This window comes from Monopterus albus, unplaced genomic scaffold (assembly GCF_001952655.1).
Source record: "Monopterus albus unplaced genomic scaffold, M_albus_1.0 scaffold15.1, whole genome shotgun sequence".
In the NCBI taxonomy this organism is placed as follows: Eukaryota; Metazoa; Chordata; class Actinopteri; order Synbranchiformes; family Synbranchidae; genus Monopterus; species Monopterus albus.
The window spans coordinates 485,604-501,980 of NW_018127895.1; the positions used below are offsets into that span (position 1 = coordinate 485,604).

The following is a 16,377-nucleotide window of genomic DNA, read 5'->3' on the forward strand; positions in this document are numbered from 1 at the left end:
TCACTCGACTTCTCCTTTTTAGATTTTCATTGTTCCTCAAGGTCTACTAAACTTCACCTCCCCCCATGTGGGTGATGAATATTCATTCACAATCATTCCTACTACCCAGTTAAACTAATTTCAGCATGTAGGCTTTTGTTTGATTTGAAGTGTTTTTTAAAATGATTTGAATAATTGTCTCTGACCAAACATCTGTATTTTAGACCTCCAGAGCTTCAAGGAGATCCCTTCTTTACATGGGTTATAAGCTGTAATACCCAGCATGGAGCTCCAAACCCAGTGGTCCTGGAGGGAAATGAAAGCTGTCGTTCTCGTTGTAGTGGGCCCTGGGAGGCTCATACTATGCTTACCAGCCTCATTGTTTCTTTTATTGTTGGAAACAGACCGAGGTGTGTGCTGCACAGGTTTCTGAAATCTGGAGTGCGACGTGACTAGAGGATTGTCAGCTCCCTGTAGCTCTACATGCAACTTCCTTTATTAAATGTCAACTCTGTGACCCAGCGGCAAATCTCTGGCAGACAGGGTGGCCGTGTCAGCAGGCCGGTGGGCCACACAATGTCTGAGCTTGGCCTCAGTGACATAGGGGAAGTGGAGCGAGCTGCTGCTCTGTTTGTTCAGAGAGGGGATGCAGGGCCACCTGGAGGCTCAGGTCCAGACAAAAACATAACTTGCGTGAGTGTGTCTGTCAGATGTTGGGACAGATTGTGTGTTTGTGTTTGTGCAAATGTACAATAGCGGTTGCATGGAATCCGTCTAAACAAATGAAGTGAAAATGCATCACAAAATAAAATTTTTGCCTGAACTTCAATGGCAATTGAATGTTTTTGGGCCATGCTAATAGCACGGTAGTCCTGTCCTGACTTAAGTGTGTAATGCAACCTTCCTGTATTGGGGTCTGTCCTGGTCTGGCAATGCTTTGCAGTGTAGTGCAGTGCTATTGATCCTTATAGCCTTGTGGTCTGCAGGGTTCCTGTCAGTAAACCTAATGAGCACCCTCCTTTCCCCTTCTCTGCCATGTGTAGCACTACAAGCTAAACAGCATCACATAAACTCAGTACAGGCACGCTGGGCCCTACTCATCGGCTGCTGGAGCACCAGTGCCCTACAGTGTCCCACGAGGCTCCAGTTAAGTCAATTCAGTGTCAGTGTAGTATCTCACCTCATAGAACTGTTGCCAGCGTAATATGTTGTGCTAATATGCCTCTCCATATGAATTACATGGCTGTGAGATGAACCCAGATGCAATAAGTATGGATTAACTAATGTCCGTATTGTCTGAGTCTTGTTGGAATGGGGGGGATTAATGACAGTAACAGCCTCTAACACGGTGTCTGGCTTTAGCATGGACGTGAGATGAGGGCATACAGGCTTCTGGGATTTCTGAGGAACTCAAGAAAATAAGTGTTCCTCTCGGCTGAAGGAGAAAAGGAAAAGGGATGAGACAGACAGCATTGAAAGAATGATTAGCAAAGAATGAGAGAGATGGAAGGAGTGCGATGGGCTGTTAATGCTTTTTTTTCTCACTATTGATCAACCTGGAGGGCTAGAGGTGTTTGGGTTAGAGGTCTTGAAGCCTTTAACTTGTCTGCTGTGTGTCTGCGTGTTAATGTGTGAACCCATTGATTTGTATTGTGCTTGTATGGTTGCCTTGTGTGTAGGCTAAAGCACCTGACAGAGGAAGAGTGGGATGGGGGCAGAGCTTAGATAGAGAGGAAAACAAAAAGGTGGGAGAAGAGGTGAGCGTGTGGTCAAACGGGGGCGTAATTAGGAACCATCTCACCACTGAAGTCTATATATTGATCAGGGGTAATTCACATGCACCATATCTTCCCCTCAGCCAATGTGCCTAGGTGCTTTAATAATTAATGCTCTCTATAACTCTTGTACATTGCTACCCATTTACAAGTACCTGTTAGTCAGATTTCAAGCCACCCTAAGAATTCAGTGTTCTGCACTTTTGTCTGAGTGTTGAAAATACATGGTTGAAACTAAGGTTGCAACTGGGAATAAAGGCAAATTTCTTATTGTATTTGCAACCTGCCTGCATTGTTTTCGGAAAGAAATTGGATTTTTTTATATAAAAAAATGGGGAAATTAAGTAGAAGAGCATAGTAGCAAATGTGTGGTGGTTAACAACATTCAACAAAATCACTGGAACCTGGGCTTGGAATGTAGCTGATACACTGTTTGTTTAAAATTTGTTTTTCTCAAGTGCTAAACTTTTGACTGACTACTGTAAAAGGCACTAGAAATCATAGATATTCCAATTGGGAAATGATAAAAAATAGAAACCGCAGCCTTTTAAAAAAACTTTTTCCAGACAGGCATACACCCAGCAAAGAACATATGTTGTGTTTTTTCTTATAAATGAACACATGCACGTGGGTCATGCTTGCCAATGGCAATCCCTGCAGGCAGATGTGGAGTGTGTGCCAGCGGCCCGCTGAGTGAGTAGGCCACTGTGGTCCTAACTCAGTGCTGGGCACTACGCTGAGCTGCTTTGATGTATGTGTGTGTGAGTGTGTATGTGTATAGGTGGAGGTCACTGAAACAGCAGAGGGACTGTGTAATCCTCTGACTTGCCTGTGGAAAAATACAAGGATCCCACTGACAGTGGCTGAGCTAAGGGCTCACAGAACCAGTTAGTGCGTCCACAGGTTCATGTGTATAGGACTGGCAGGCTGTGTAGTGATAAAGGCACATCAACACACTCATACTGCACAAGGCTTGCATGGATGCACATCTACACACAATTAAGATGCATTGCAGTGTTCAGCGTCAGTCTCCCTAGTGAAGTTTTTGGCTTGGTGACACTAATTCTTAAAAGGCTATGTCACTGGGAAAACTGTGGTCTATCCATGTAAGGTACGCTCCCCTACTAAAATGGAAAGCTGCATTGCTTTAGGCCCTGCTCATACAGACACACACACACACACACAAATATACACACACACACACACAGGCCAGTGTATTAACACAAACAGTTTGGTTTTGCCATTGGAATACAGGACAGAGGAAGAGTTTTGGCTCTGCCTTCTCTATACTTTACATAATTGCATCTTACATGTTCTTTAGTCTGAAGGGACGTTGGATCCCAAACTGTGATGTGAACTGGGTTTGCTGATCATAAGGGTTTTGGCACTGTAACCTGCTGCCACATGTGAGAGAGGTAGCAATACAAATAATGTGCATGTACATCTCTGCACATGTGTAAATGTCTTCACCTCTACAGTATGTGGCCTCATGAGAAAAAAAAACAGGACATTAAGCATATGAATTAGCCACCGGCCTAATGTGAGCTCTGTGAAACAATAAGCAACAAAACAATAATAGACATTTCATCTTCTTATTGTCTAATCGCCCATCTGACTGCCTGTGTGTTTCCCCTCTTAACCCTTGAGATATTCACTAATGGCCCTCACAATGGAATTATTTACTACCCATGGCAGGGGGGCAAATGGGTCAAATTGTGTGTGCGTGTGTGAGTGTGCACACTTGTGCCCCTTTTAGTCAGAGTGAATGAAAGGGAATGATGAAATCAGTGAAGCACGCAGTGGCTGAGAAAAGAAAGGAGAGGGACACTGAAGGAGGATGGAGTGGTGCTTGCTAAAGTGAAAAATCATGCCATGGTGCAGAGGGGGCTGGTTATGTCCGCCGGGACAAGTGGCTACATCTATGCTGGCACTCAAGTGCTCTTAAATACTCTCTTTTTCACTCTCCATCTCCCCCCTGCCTCCCTCTATCTATACACCACCCCACCTCTCACTGTCCTGCTCTTTTATTTCTCTCCCAGGTCTCCCTAGGTCCAGTCCAGCTGCAAATGGCTATTTGCTGTACAACTCCCACAACATGTTTGTCTTCTCATGCTTGTCCCTAACAGCATGTAAAACAAAAAAAAAAAGAAAATGGGCCCTCTCTTTATTCACAAATTGCTCCCCAGAACACAAAAGCCTCTTGAATTGAGATGTCAGAGTACTGTTAGAAATGTCTGTGCTTGAAGAGGCCGCACAGCTCCTCTGTCAATTGGCTTTAATTCGCTGAGGAGCTGCGAACAGTCATTGTGTGAGTCTTTGTGTGTGTGTGTGTGTGTGTGTGTGTGAAGTCATTCAACTACACAATCAGTTCATCTGCATGCTGCTGATTATCTCACTGCAAGAGGTCAATCCTCATTAAAACATGAAGGAGAAATTATAATTATATTATATAGTTTTTTTTAATTCACTGATCCTGATAGAATTTATCACTAACAAATTTAGTTTGTATTATTATAGCAATATCCACTATAATTAATGAATGACAGCGAGAAAAACTGAAATGATCAATTTACAGTTCACATGCTATTCAGACCTAACCGTGTCATGTTGAGGGAAATTGCTCACTTCTTGATTTAGCACAGCTAAATCAAGAAGTGAGCACTATGGATCTGAAGGCTGCCTGTGTAAAAAGAATCAGCAGTGCTGCTAACGTCACCTGCTGGGATTAATCCTGCAGCTGCAAACACATTCTCAATGTAGATGAAACACAATAGCAGACGAGCCTTTCATTCTCACACCTACGGTTACAGCTGCCTATCTGTCAGCAGCGCAGAATTGTCTGTGTGTGTGTGTGTACAGGACTGCATGCATTGTAGACATATTTTCCCCCTCTAATTAGCACAGGGGAGTCCTGGGGGCAATATCAGAACTGAGGTTAATGAGAGGGGGAGAGAGCGGAAGAGACGAGGTAGGGGTGCGGCAAGTAACGCACGCCATCCTGCACTGGTGGTGCTATAGTACAATACACCCTTATCACACTGTCACCCTGTCATCCTCAGGACATTAACACTGGCGCTTCATAGGTGTGTATGTACTGTATGTGCATGTGAGCAGCTGTGAGAAAGTTCTTATCTCTGCGCCCTGGTGATCCTTCTACCCATTTTTGTCTCACATTATTTCTTCTTCACATCTCTCTCTCTGGAAGGCCCAGATGTGACAGCATGTTTCCCATATCAGAGAGAACTGGTGCGCTTAGAGAGAAAAAGCGAGAGAGAGAGAGAGCAAGACAGCGCTGCCACAGTAGTTTTGGCATCTGTCTGTTCTCGACTGGTGTGCGGCAGGGCTCGTGGGAGAAAAGCAGTCTACCAGATGTCATTGCTGAACATTGCCCAGGCAGGGTGAGCACTGACTTGCACGGTGAGGCAGTACAAACCAGCACACTTCACTCCCTCAGAGTGGTTCACTTTAGGCTGTAAAAAAAAAATTCTCAGACTGCGGCTCAGTTATCTGACCACAGTTCTGTGGCCCTCCACAAACTCCTGCAACACTCTCCACACAGAGCGGCATGATGCTGTGTAGCGGCATATTATGTACTGTTTAAGGAGGAGGTTTGGGGTATCGCATGCAACAAAGGTCTCCAGTCAGAATTTACCATGACACCAGGACAACCCAGAATATAGTTGCTTTTGTCAGGCTTTTTTTTTAATAAAAAAAAACAAAACTATCACTGTTTTTACTCAGAGATTAAAGATATTGGTTTCAGATGTACCTCACATTTTTTTTTTGTCTGTCACTGTTTCATGTCACAGGGGGAATATGCATTATTTTCTCCCACGTCTCTCCCCCCCGCCAATTCATCTGGCTTGTTTTTTTTTTTCTCTCTCTCATCCGTTAACAATAACGCTCGGGGCGGGCACAGATGTAAGAAGTAACAGCTACGCTGAGAGAAGAACAGATGAGTGGAAAAAAGATAGAAGATGAGAGAAAGGGAAACAGACGGGTAACACTGCTCACAAGCATCACTTGTCAATTTACAGCCGTTGCTCCCTGAACCGCACTGTATAAATTTCCAGAGTGACATCCGTTTCTACTGCTTCCAAGCCGACTCGGGCTTCGTCCCACCAGATCTCCTCCCCAGACGCATACTTGGAAACCTTATGTACAGACATCGTGCCAGATGTAGTCGGCCTTTACTTTTATTTATTAACTTTTTCAGGTTTTGAAATGTTGACTTTTTTGTATTGGAATCGCTATGGAAGAATGAGAATGGATGGGGGTAATGTCACAGGAGCATTGCTTTGGTGTATTTGATGTGGCCGCTGCCATGCACACAGATCATGTGTGCACACATTTACTTACACGCATGCATACAGGCAGACACACAGGAGTGGATGGCGGTAAATCATGAGTATGATGTGTGCTTGAACGGGTTGAGGATGAAAAGAAGGGCCAAAGAGCACCAGGGGATGTTGTGTATCCAACGCATACAGAGGCAGAAGAAAAGAACAGGGGAGAGCGAGGAGCTTGGCACTGCTCCTCTTTGAATGATGGCAATTCTTTGGGGTTGAGCTATGGCCTCCCTTTAATCTCTCTTTCCATAGACATGAAAATAGAAGCAAAGGCAGAGAGGAGCGTGGCTGAGGGGACCAAAGCTGAAACCTTGTGCTGGGTCTTGTGCCAGATTGATTTTTACTTTGTATTGCTTTTATTTTAAGGCAGACAATAAAACTCACCTACGTGCCAACACAGTGAATGGCAACAGAAGTGATGAGTTGTGACTCACACTGGACTTGACTTTTTTCTTGACTGGTTTAGTGTCAGTACATGAAGTCCTCATTGATTTTGAAGGATCAACATGTCTTTTAACAAGTACACCTGACCTCAGAAAGTTCATCTTAAAATTACATTTCAAAATAGCTTTAATGACTCTTGTTCTCAAGTTTCTAGCTCATATGAAAGTAGGTGTAGGTCCCGTTGCTAAGAAAGGAATCCGCAAAGAAAAAACAGTCTCAGAGGAGTTTGAGCTTGCACTAATACAAGATTGCGTTATAAGTGCAACACCTGTTTTGATTTAAAAAGTAGGGGCCAGTAGCAAGATTAGCAAAACATGCCCATAAAGGGAGAACGTGGCTGGGCCTATACTCTGATAACAACAGAAAAAAAGGACTCGCTGATGTGGTCATTATGCTGAGGAGTTCCTTCCACTGTTACACAAAGGTGAATTTCTGTCCCTCAGCCAGAGAAACGCTGTCTGAAGTGGCCTATTTTTAGCTTTCAAATCATACAGCGTTGAAAACAGGCTGATTGTTTTGTTGAATATAGGCCTGTAAAAACGTTAATAAATGGCATGTTGAGCCATAGATCTTAAGACAACAAACAGGTGAAATTTCACCACACTCATCAGGCAATGTGTATATTTTGTACCCTGTAATTGCTATAAACCTCGAGCTAACATTATGAGAATTTCAGTAAGTAATTACAAAGCTCTGAGACATGTTCAGTGTTCAGACCTGGGAATCTGGGAAATCAATGGTATCTGAAGAAATTCCTCTCCTGAGGGACACTGGGTGTGCAGCTCACAGTACTAAGGAGACTTGATCTAGGACTGATCCCAGGAATTTCACCACAGTAATTAGGTTTGTCAGTTTGGCAAAGTGGGAAAACGCTTTGTACTGTGTCACCTCAACAGACTGGATTTTTGTCAGGGATCAAGACGGAGACAACACACCCCATACCTAAATAGGCTGCGCCGCTCGACAAAGGTGTGATTCAATGCTTAATGCAAGACACTGGTGCTGACAGTCATTGTCAAATTGTCAGGGCCCTTTGGCACATTGTTCAGTGACTTGCTGTGGTTATATCGTTAGTTCACTTTTTAATCTCTGTGCCGTGACAACTTCTGGCAAAGTTCTTGACAGAAAGTCAGAGAGGAGTTTAACATCTCACACCACCATTGCCAGTCTCCTGTTATGCATTTAGCAGTGGTTAGTGCTGCAAAATGGCAGTGACACACAAAACTCAGCTGCTTTTCCAAGAAGTCTGTTCAGCAACTGGCACCACATAAACACAAACATGAGTGCACACACACATACACGCAGCCACGCGACTGTGGTCTCCCAGTAATAGCTTTGAATCTCTTGGGGCCTTGTGTTGAGCGTTCCTGCTCTTATCTTTGTTTATGTGGAGGGTAGATCATTATGTACGACTGTGTGTGAGTGCCTGTGCACAAACTCTTGCAACAGGATTGTTTAAAGAGCACATGTGAGTAAGACTGCAAGTATGTGTGTGTGTCAGTGCAGGGGAGGTGATAAGGCAGTGCCTGGCACTAAAACACTGGCTGGCATCAAGCCTTAGATCCTGAAGATGAGAGAGAGTAATACTTAGTTGTGTGCACATGTACACACACACACGCACAGCATAAATCACAGGTTAGGTAGAGACAACACAGAGGAGAACATGCCACAAGTACTTGTGCCTATGCCTGAATGTGTGTGTTAGCATGTGGTTATCCTGCATGCATGTGTGTGTGCTTGCTGAGGTCAGTCACCTGTAGCAGTCTGCTGATCCTCCCCCTTCCGAAGGCCCTGTCATCTTTGTTTTATCACTCCGTTTTCCTTCCATCACATGCACACACACACACACTTCTGAGGGAGAGCTGCGGTAGGCTATAACTTAGCGCTGTATCTTCTACGACACAACCCAGCACTATAGGAAAAGTCCTAGAAATGCCACTGGCAGGCGGAGCAGTGAGTACTGTGAAGCGGTGCATCATCTAATGTTAAATCATCATTTCTGGTGACTCTATATCATATCCTGTCTACGCCTGCGGCACTCAACCCGCAGAGCGTTGTGCCAGTGACAGCATGGCTCACTTGGTGGTCCCAGTTCTCAGCCACTCACCCATTTAATAAGACTGTCTTTAAGAAGACAGAGCCAAGCATATGCACGGTGCTGGTAGATTTTCCTTTTTTCCCCAACTTTTACAAGAGTCCTTTTTGTAGGAGGCCCTGGGGCTGGCATTCACCAAGGCCGCATGTGTGTGTGTGTGTCTATGTTAGGTTTCCATTTATTACTACTATTAGCCCCCTTTTCTTTCTTTTGCGCTCTCTTTCACCTTAGAGAATAAACATTCAGAATAGCACCACGCTGAGAAGCCCTGTAATGGGCTCCTAATTAGCCACTCCAAACACAGAGAGCGACGGCTTCACGCCTCGTTTTCTGCACTCATCTGCGCAAAACTGGATGAATTGATTCCATTTGCGTGCCGCTTAATGCACTGATTGTTTATTGGCATGGCTGGGAGTAAAAACAAACAAATGAACAAAATGTCTTTAAGCTTTCAGCGCATGCTAATACTAATCACCATCAAAAATAGCCTGACTTACGATGTAATGCAACTGGCTTTGAAGTTTCTTGGGCTCTTCTCAGTGAAGTACATGGCTTTGCTTTCACACTGAGACTTCACTTCCCCTCCTCATCACCACTACCCCCGCTGCTTCACACTGCTCTTCTCTCCTGTCTGAGGTGAAGTGAACCCAGACCGATTGTTAGAGGAGAGGTAGTGTCTTTCTTTAGACCAGAGGGAAGGAGAGAGAGAGAGAGAGAGAATGAGGATGGGTGGAGGGCAGGGGTAGTCATCACCTCCTCCTCAAACCTGCATGACAGGTCATCCAGCTTAATAAAGGCACTCATGCACAACACATCAGAGAGAGAGAGGATAAGGAAAGTGCAAAGAGAAAAGAGGCATAAGGGATGGGCTGTACAACATGCTAGTGAGTTGGTGCAGCGTTGACTTGTTTAAAAAAAACCTCAACATTCCCTGTTTGAAGTATAGGTTCAAGTCTAAACTGAGAAACTCAATTACATTTCAGCAACCATCCCACATTATTTTACATTCTGTGGTGAACTTCCACAGGTGTCTCAGCACTGCTGTTGGTTCATGATGGGGTCAGTTAACTTTTTAACCGCTACCACACAACACGGCGGTACAGTACAGGCTGTGTCCTCCTGCCAATGATACCGCAGCATCACGTAGAAACACAGGAAGTCAAACACAGCTGGGGCCATTGGTGAAAAATGAGACAGCGACAGACGTGGTGCAAAGCACAATCACAGCAGTCACCAGTGTGTGGTTCACCGGCATGTGTGTGTTTCTGCAGTATTAAGTGTGTGTGAGGTCCTTTAGCATGTGTCACGCTCCTCTCCCTCCACCAGTCTGCCTAGCTCATTTCCTCCACAGACTGCCTCCCTGCTACTTTATGAGTGAGAGCTTCTACAGCTCTCACCTCAGGACACACTTCAGTGTCTAAATGTTTCCATTTGTCGGGAAAGTGACACACATTCTCTCACACTGCAGGGCACCTACCTATAACAAATTATCTTGCATACAAGCAGCAGTGAATCATGAAAGTGATTCTCACTCTGTGGGTGTATCTTTGAGCCTGAGTAGGGATGTGACAGTGTCTGTGCACGCCTTGGGCTTCTCAAGTGGTATTTAGTGTATGTATACTTTCAGTGGTTATATTAAGCATTAGTCATAATGTGGGGGAGCAGAGTGAGACATGTATCTGTGGGTACTGTAGATATAGATTTGTACTCGTTTTAGAAGATTCTCATTCTTCTGGTATTAAACAGTTGTTTCTTTTTCTATCTACACACACTGGTCCCCTGAGACTGCCTACAGTCCCAAATCACAGCTTACAATACTAGTGATTTCCACCACACTCCCAAACAATTCAGTACGACAATCAATTCAGCACTAGAATCTCTCATGTGGATCGATACAGTGGGATGCTGCTAGACAAACCGGTACTACTCGAGATCAACACCTTGCCACACTGTCATTAGTGTCGTTGACCTTGAAGTAAAATTCAATTTCCCTCTGCAACAACAAATCCCCGTATCCCCTGAAAAGCCACTTCAGAATTCAAAAGCCATTTCCTCCTTCCAGTGCAGGCGAGACAGGATAGTATAACTTATGTAAAAGGGTATATGAAGTGAGGGATGCCAGCAGAAGGAGAGAGGGATTCTGTTTGAGGAGGTAATTATAACATGGCACTCTTTGAAATAGTAAAGAGGGCAGAGCCTGGTTGAGGTAAATAAAAATTCCAGATAAGCAGGCTGGCAGATTCCCAGTTTCAATTAGGGAGCACAGCTGACTGTATGAGCATCGCATGGGAAGCTCCAGCTGCATCAGGGCGTCAGGGAGGACCCGGTGAGGGAATTCTCTCTGGGCATGGACACTGGGTAAAAAGAGAAAGGCAAATGTGCAGTGAGAGAACCAGAGATCCCATTACACTGATCACTGTAGTGCATATCACATGAAGTGGGTGAGCCGGAACAAGGGCGTTCAGAAGGGATGTGGAGAAAGACGGCGGGCTGCCCTGTTTAATACAGGCAGAATATTCTTTTTTATTCTAACTATGACATACCAGCGGAGCTTAAAGGGGAGAAGAAAAGCACTGGTGGCCCCTTTTCTTCACTTAGATTTGGAGACACCACGAGGTGGACAAGGAGAGCTGCTTTTCTCACTTATAGAAAGTGAATAAAAGGGAGTGTGTGTGTGTGTGTGTTGGGGTGTGGTGGGGGCCATGGGAAGAGATGCAGCCAGCGAATCAAGCCAGCATCATAGATAAAGCTGTAGGATCGGCTATTAGGCTTTGAAGTCAGCTTTATCATGGGGATCTGAGAGGGAAATGGGTAAGAAGGTGGCGCTCATATACCGTGCGTGTGTGTGTGTAGCCTACCTGAGTATTGTTTGATCAAATCCCTACTGGGATCCCATGGGAGACCTAGACCTGACCATGTCATTTGCACTCCCCATGTTTGCCCTGCACAGCATGTAAACTCCCCACTCAGGTTTTATTAGATCAGCCATGCACGCACACACACATACACACACACACACACACATATTTGTCATATGCTCACTCCTGAATGTGTTTACCATAAACTTGGTCACACGTCTTAAGTTAAAATAACATTTTGAAATATACATATGGCCTCCATGCATGTCATGGATGCACTAAAGGAATTTCTGAATGTGAAATAATTACTTAAATATCTATTGAGAAGAAACTGCAACATGTACTGAAACTTCATCACAATCTGTGATACAGCAGCCACGATCCTAGACAGTGTTTGAGCTGCTGGCCTTCCCTGCTTATAATAGCATTCAAGTCAAAAATGATGTTTTTAATGAGTGACTCTTTTAATAAAAGACTAGGCTATTTGTACTAGCACAGGACACTTGTTTTTCACTGTATATTGTCTGTATTTACTGTATGTGTATGCAGTTTGTAAAAAAAAAAAGGTTCCACTAACATTTATGAGGCAGAAAGTTCAAGTGTTTGATATGAGTAGCTACGAGAGAGAAAGAGAAGAGCACATCAAAGTGTTGCTGCTGTGATCTCACTTTCTGCCAACATGTAAAGATAAATAACGCAGCTATAGTTCACAGGAGCTGAGTCCAGAGTACACACACTGAGAAAGCATTCTTAGTTTTCTGGAGGTAAGTGAGAGATGGCAAGAGAGGTATTGGACAAGTGAAGCTGTGAGAGGCTGAAAATGACAACATATGGGCAGATTAGGAAATATAAAGTAGGGCCAAATGACATTAAACCAATAGAAAGTGTGAAAATGACATTGGGATGATAAAAAGATTAAAATAGATGACACACAAACACAGTATAACCATGCAGTAGCAATTACAGTACACACGTCTGTCCTGCTTCTGTAGTATTGGTATTACTTCAAACATCTTAGTCTATCACAACAAGGAACAAAGCTGCAGGGACTCACTGCCACTCACGCGGCGCCATCTCTTATCTTAGTCTATCTGTGTAAATGGATCAGTAACATTCAGCCGACATAAATAAATACAAGTAGACAGAAAAACAAGAGCACTTTTGCTCATTAAAGAGAATGCATGTATTATTAAACCTAAAAACAATGACTTCACAATTTCTCAGTTTTAAACTTGCCGCAGCTTATGAAAATGACAACATATGACAACATCGTTGAATCCACCACACTACCATGCAAATCCAATATAAGGGGAATTATGTCCCAAATTCCTGCATACAATGTAGCCTTCTCATAACCTTGCTTCTCCAGCTTGAATTCATTTGAGGCTTGAGTTCAGGATTCAAAAGCAAGGGACTGAAGATTTGGCATGAGCAGGACTTGTGTAAGCAGCTGGCTGTGAGCTTTGCAAGCTGTGAACAGTGACAGTGGGGAGGCTTATGGCTAAAAAACATGATTTTTAGATGTATCATATTTTGGATTTAATATTTGTTTGTTGTCAAAACAGTATTTTATAATGTAAAGTTAAACTAAGGTTTTAATGCCTTGCTGATAACGCTGTGCTGCCTTTCTCTCACTGATCATGTAATCTGAAATCACGTCCTTTTATCTCTTACTTAGAAGTGAGAAAGTGAGAATAAGGGAGAAGACACCCTTAGGAGCACTAGGGAGGACAAGTGTGTGTGCGTGTGTGTGCGGGGTTGGGGTGCGGTAAGAGAATCACCTTGATTCAGTACACCGGCCCTCTTTGAAGTGTTTGGAGCCCAGCACGGCCAGCGCAGAGCCAAGCGTAAGCCTTCCAGCAAAGCTCGAGCCTGACCTCTCCACCAAATTATAACCATATGAACATAAGAATTTCCACCTTAGGAGAATGCTTTCTCCCCCGTCCATCTCCCAGGGTGAGGCATTAAGTAGTGATAACAGAAAACAGGTTCTGAGAGAACGGGAGGCACTGGGAGGTGATGGAGGGCAGAGAGGAGGACAGGAGGAAAATAGAAGTTACAAGTGTGCTGTATGGAGGAGACTGGAGACGGGGATAGTGTCCAAAAATGTTGCTGCATGGAGCCTGACTACCTAAAATGGAAGTTTCTCAGGCAAAGATCAAGAGATATAGTGACCTTCAGAGTTGACAGAGTGAGAGACAGAAAATGGAGACGGGGAGTGCAGCAAGGTAGATGGAAAGGAATAAAGACAGAAATTTTGAAATGTGACTCTAACTCAATAAATATCTTTCTAAACCACCATAGAGAAGCCGAGTGGTACCTTCACTAAGACCTCAGGACCCACCTGCAACTGGAAATGGTTTCCTGTCTTACACAAACACTGTTGTACCCTAATCCATGTAATTACATCTCATATTCCACATGTGTAAGTACACATGTACAACATTACAGTCACAAGTTTGTTTTATTAAGAGCACAGCCCCCCTGCAGCCTCAAACATTAAAAAAACTCTGCTTCCAGTGTACATACTCATTAGAAAAATTATATTTACCAAATAAGTGGATAAATAACAAAAAATGTGAGGAGAATATTTTTAGTGTGCACACCCTCCTGCCACTAAAATAAAACCCCACACTGAAAGGTGAGTGTGATTTTGTGGCTGTGTGTGTGCCTGATAGTTTGAACAAGCATTCCTCTGAGTGTGCGCGCAATTAGGGTTAAGGCTGTCTGTGTGTGTTGTGTGTGTGTGTGTGTGTGTGGTTGCGTGGCGGCGGTGGGGGTTGTTAGCGGTTCCATCTGGGTCTCCTGGAAACCGTGTGGAGTCAGGAAAACCACATCTCATAAAAGCGGAGGCAGCCCAATGTTCTACAAGGACAGAACATTACTGAGAATGTCGCTCAGGAAAACCCTGAGCTTTGGCCCATATGTTGGCTGCAAACACTGCATCTCTCTCTCTCTCTTTTTCTTTCCACTCATTCTCTCTCTCTGCTCATTATTTTTCACTTGGTAAGGGAGAAGGAAAAGGAAGGCAGAATAGACAGTGTGGAGTGTGGGAGACAGAGGCTGAGACAGAGACAAGCCAGCGCTGATAGCAATTCCATCTGTTGGTATCGAACAGTGGAGTGAGCAGTGACAGGCTATGGGATGGGGTGGAGTGAGGGGGGCATCTGGTGCGCATTGGCCGCGGGTCTGTCTGGAAACAGCCATGGGAGAGGACAGGAGAGAGGGATGAGTAGAAGGTGGGAGGGAGGGAGAAAAGGATGAAGGGCAGAGGAGTGGAGAAGGTAGAAGTCCTGCCAAAGTGAAGGGCAAGGAATTTTGGCAATGAATAAATGTGTCTGTGTTGTTCACATATTGCCTTGGGTTGAACTTGAAGTCAGGGGGATAGGGGAGAAATAGTAGAAACATAAAGCAGGATGAAGGATGGCAAAAAATTACACACAGATATAAACGCATAACTTTAAGCTGTCACTATCAGATGGAAACATTGTAGCTTTAAAATTGGTGATTTAATGCTTTTGGATCTTGCTCTGCACAAAGTTTCTCTCGATGTCTTTGACTTATACTCATACAAGCTTTAAAAATAATAATTAGATAATGTTAAAATGATTCAGGCTTGAAGTTTGGCTGTTTAGTTTGTCCATGAAAAGATGTCAAAGATCTGTCAACAGCAAAATTCTACTTCCTGCTGCTTGTTATTTTTTATATTCTTGTTAAACGTGTAAGCTATACATGTACATTTTTGTCTGACACTGTGGCAAAAGACAATGAACACTTTTGCACAGATAAGACATCTGTTAACTATGCTGTTGTGAGCTGTGATAAAAGAGTAAAAGGAGCAAAAAGAGCAGCAGATCTTAAACAACAATTTTCTAAAGTGGGCTGAAATTTTTCAGTAGAAACTCCTTGTGGAGTATTTCACAGCACACAAGCCATCTAGTGGTAAGAGGTATTGCAAAGGTCATTAAAAAACCTTCAGACTACAACGCTCGTGGATGTGATGACAGGGACTTATTTTGTTCTGGCTTGTCTTACTTTGAGATTATGTTTACTGAGAACAAGACCTGCTTTTGAATGGAAGTATGGTCACGTGAGCACATAAGCCTGCAGAAATATATTTGTATATCAAGGTCAAAGGTCAAAGTGTTTATTTGTCATATGCACAGTTAGGAAACGTGTTTCCCTGTACAATGAAATTCTTACTTTGCCATCTATATGAATGCCACAAAATACAAGTGAAATATATGGAAATACTATAGTGAGTCTACGTGTAAATTTGCTGGTGGACAGTTGTGGTAATGCTATAGTATAAGGGAGCAGTGTGTGGACTGAACATCAGGCTACAAATGGTTGGATAAATGAAAAGAGAGAGCGAAAGAAAGGCAGCCGTTCATTTTGATGGTTATTGATGTCATGTATAATTCCTCTCCTTTACAAATCAGAACTCCAACCACTTGATAAGCCGATGAGCTTTTAATATTATTGATTAATCTCTTCAGTTTAAAGAGCCTATTACAAAGGTAAATTGCTGTGTACACCTATTTAGTCACACCTCTGTGGCGAATTTACTTTTGTTGTGCAGTGAATGGCCAAGGGAACACAGCAGGGTAAAGGTCATCTCAGCTCCTGACTGATTTATTCTTTTTTAAACTTCAACTACAAAACTATGATGGCATATTTGTACTATTAGTTTAGTACTGATAGTTCTCTTAAAGCTACAGTATGTAACTTAAGGTAGCGTTAGCATGAATCTCCAAATCAATCCACTCTGCTCCACCCTGCACTGCCTCTCCCTGCTCCATTACGCTCTACTACACTTTACTACGCTCCACCACGCTCTGCCCAGCTCTTCAGATATTTGTCATTATGAAATTGCA

At 43.6% G+C, this 16,377-nt stretch overlaps 1 protein-coding gene and 1 long non-coding RNA gene across 2 annotated transcripts in view; one reads left to right on the plus strand and one right to left on the minus strand.

The window, feature by feature from the left end:
- LOC109955513 (uncharacterized) overlaps positions 1-16,377 on the plus strand; it is a 142,031-nt gene that overhangs the window by 103,187 nt on the left and 22,467 nt on the right. The window lies entirely within an intron of this gene.
- bnc2 (basonuclin zinc finger protein 2) overlaps positions 1-16,377 on the minus strand; it is a 166,577-nt gene that overhangs the window by 24,845 nt on the left and 125,355 nt on the right. The window lies entirely within an intron of this gene.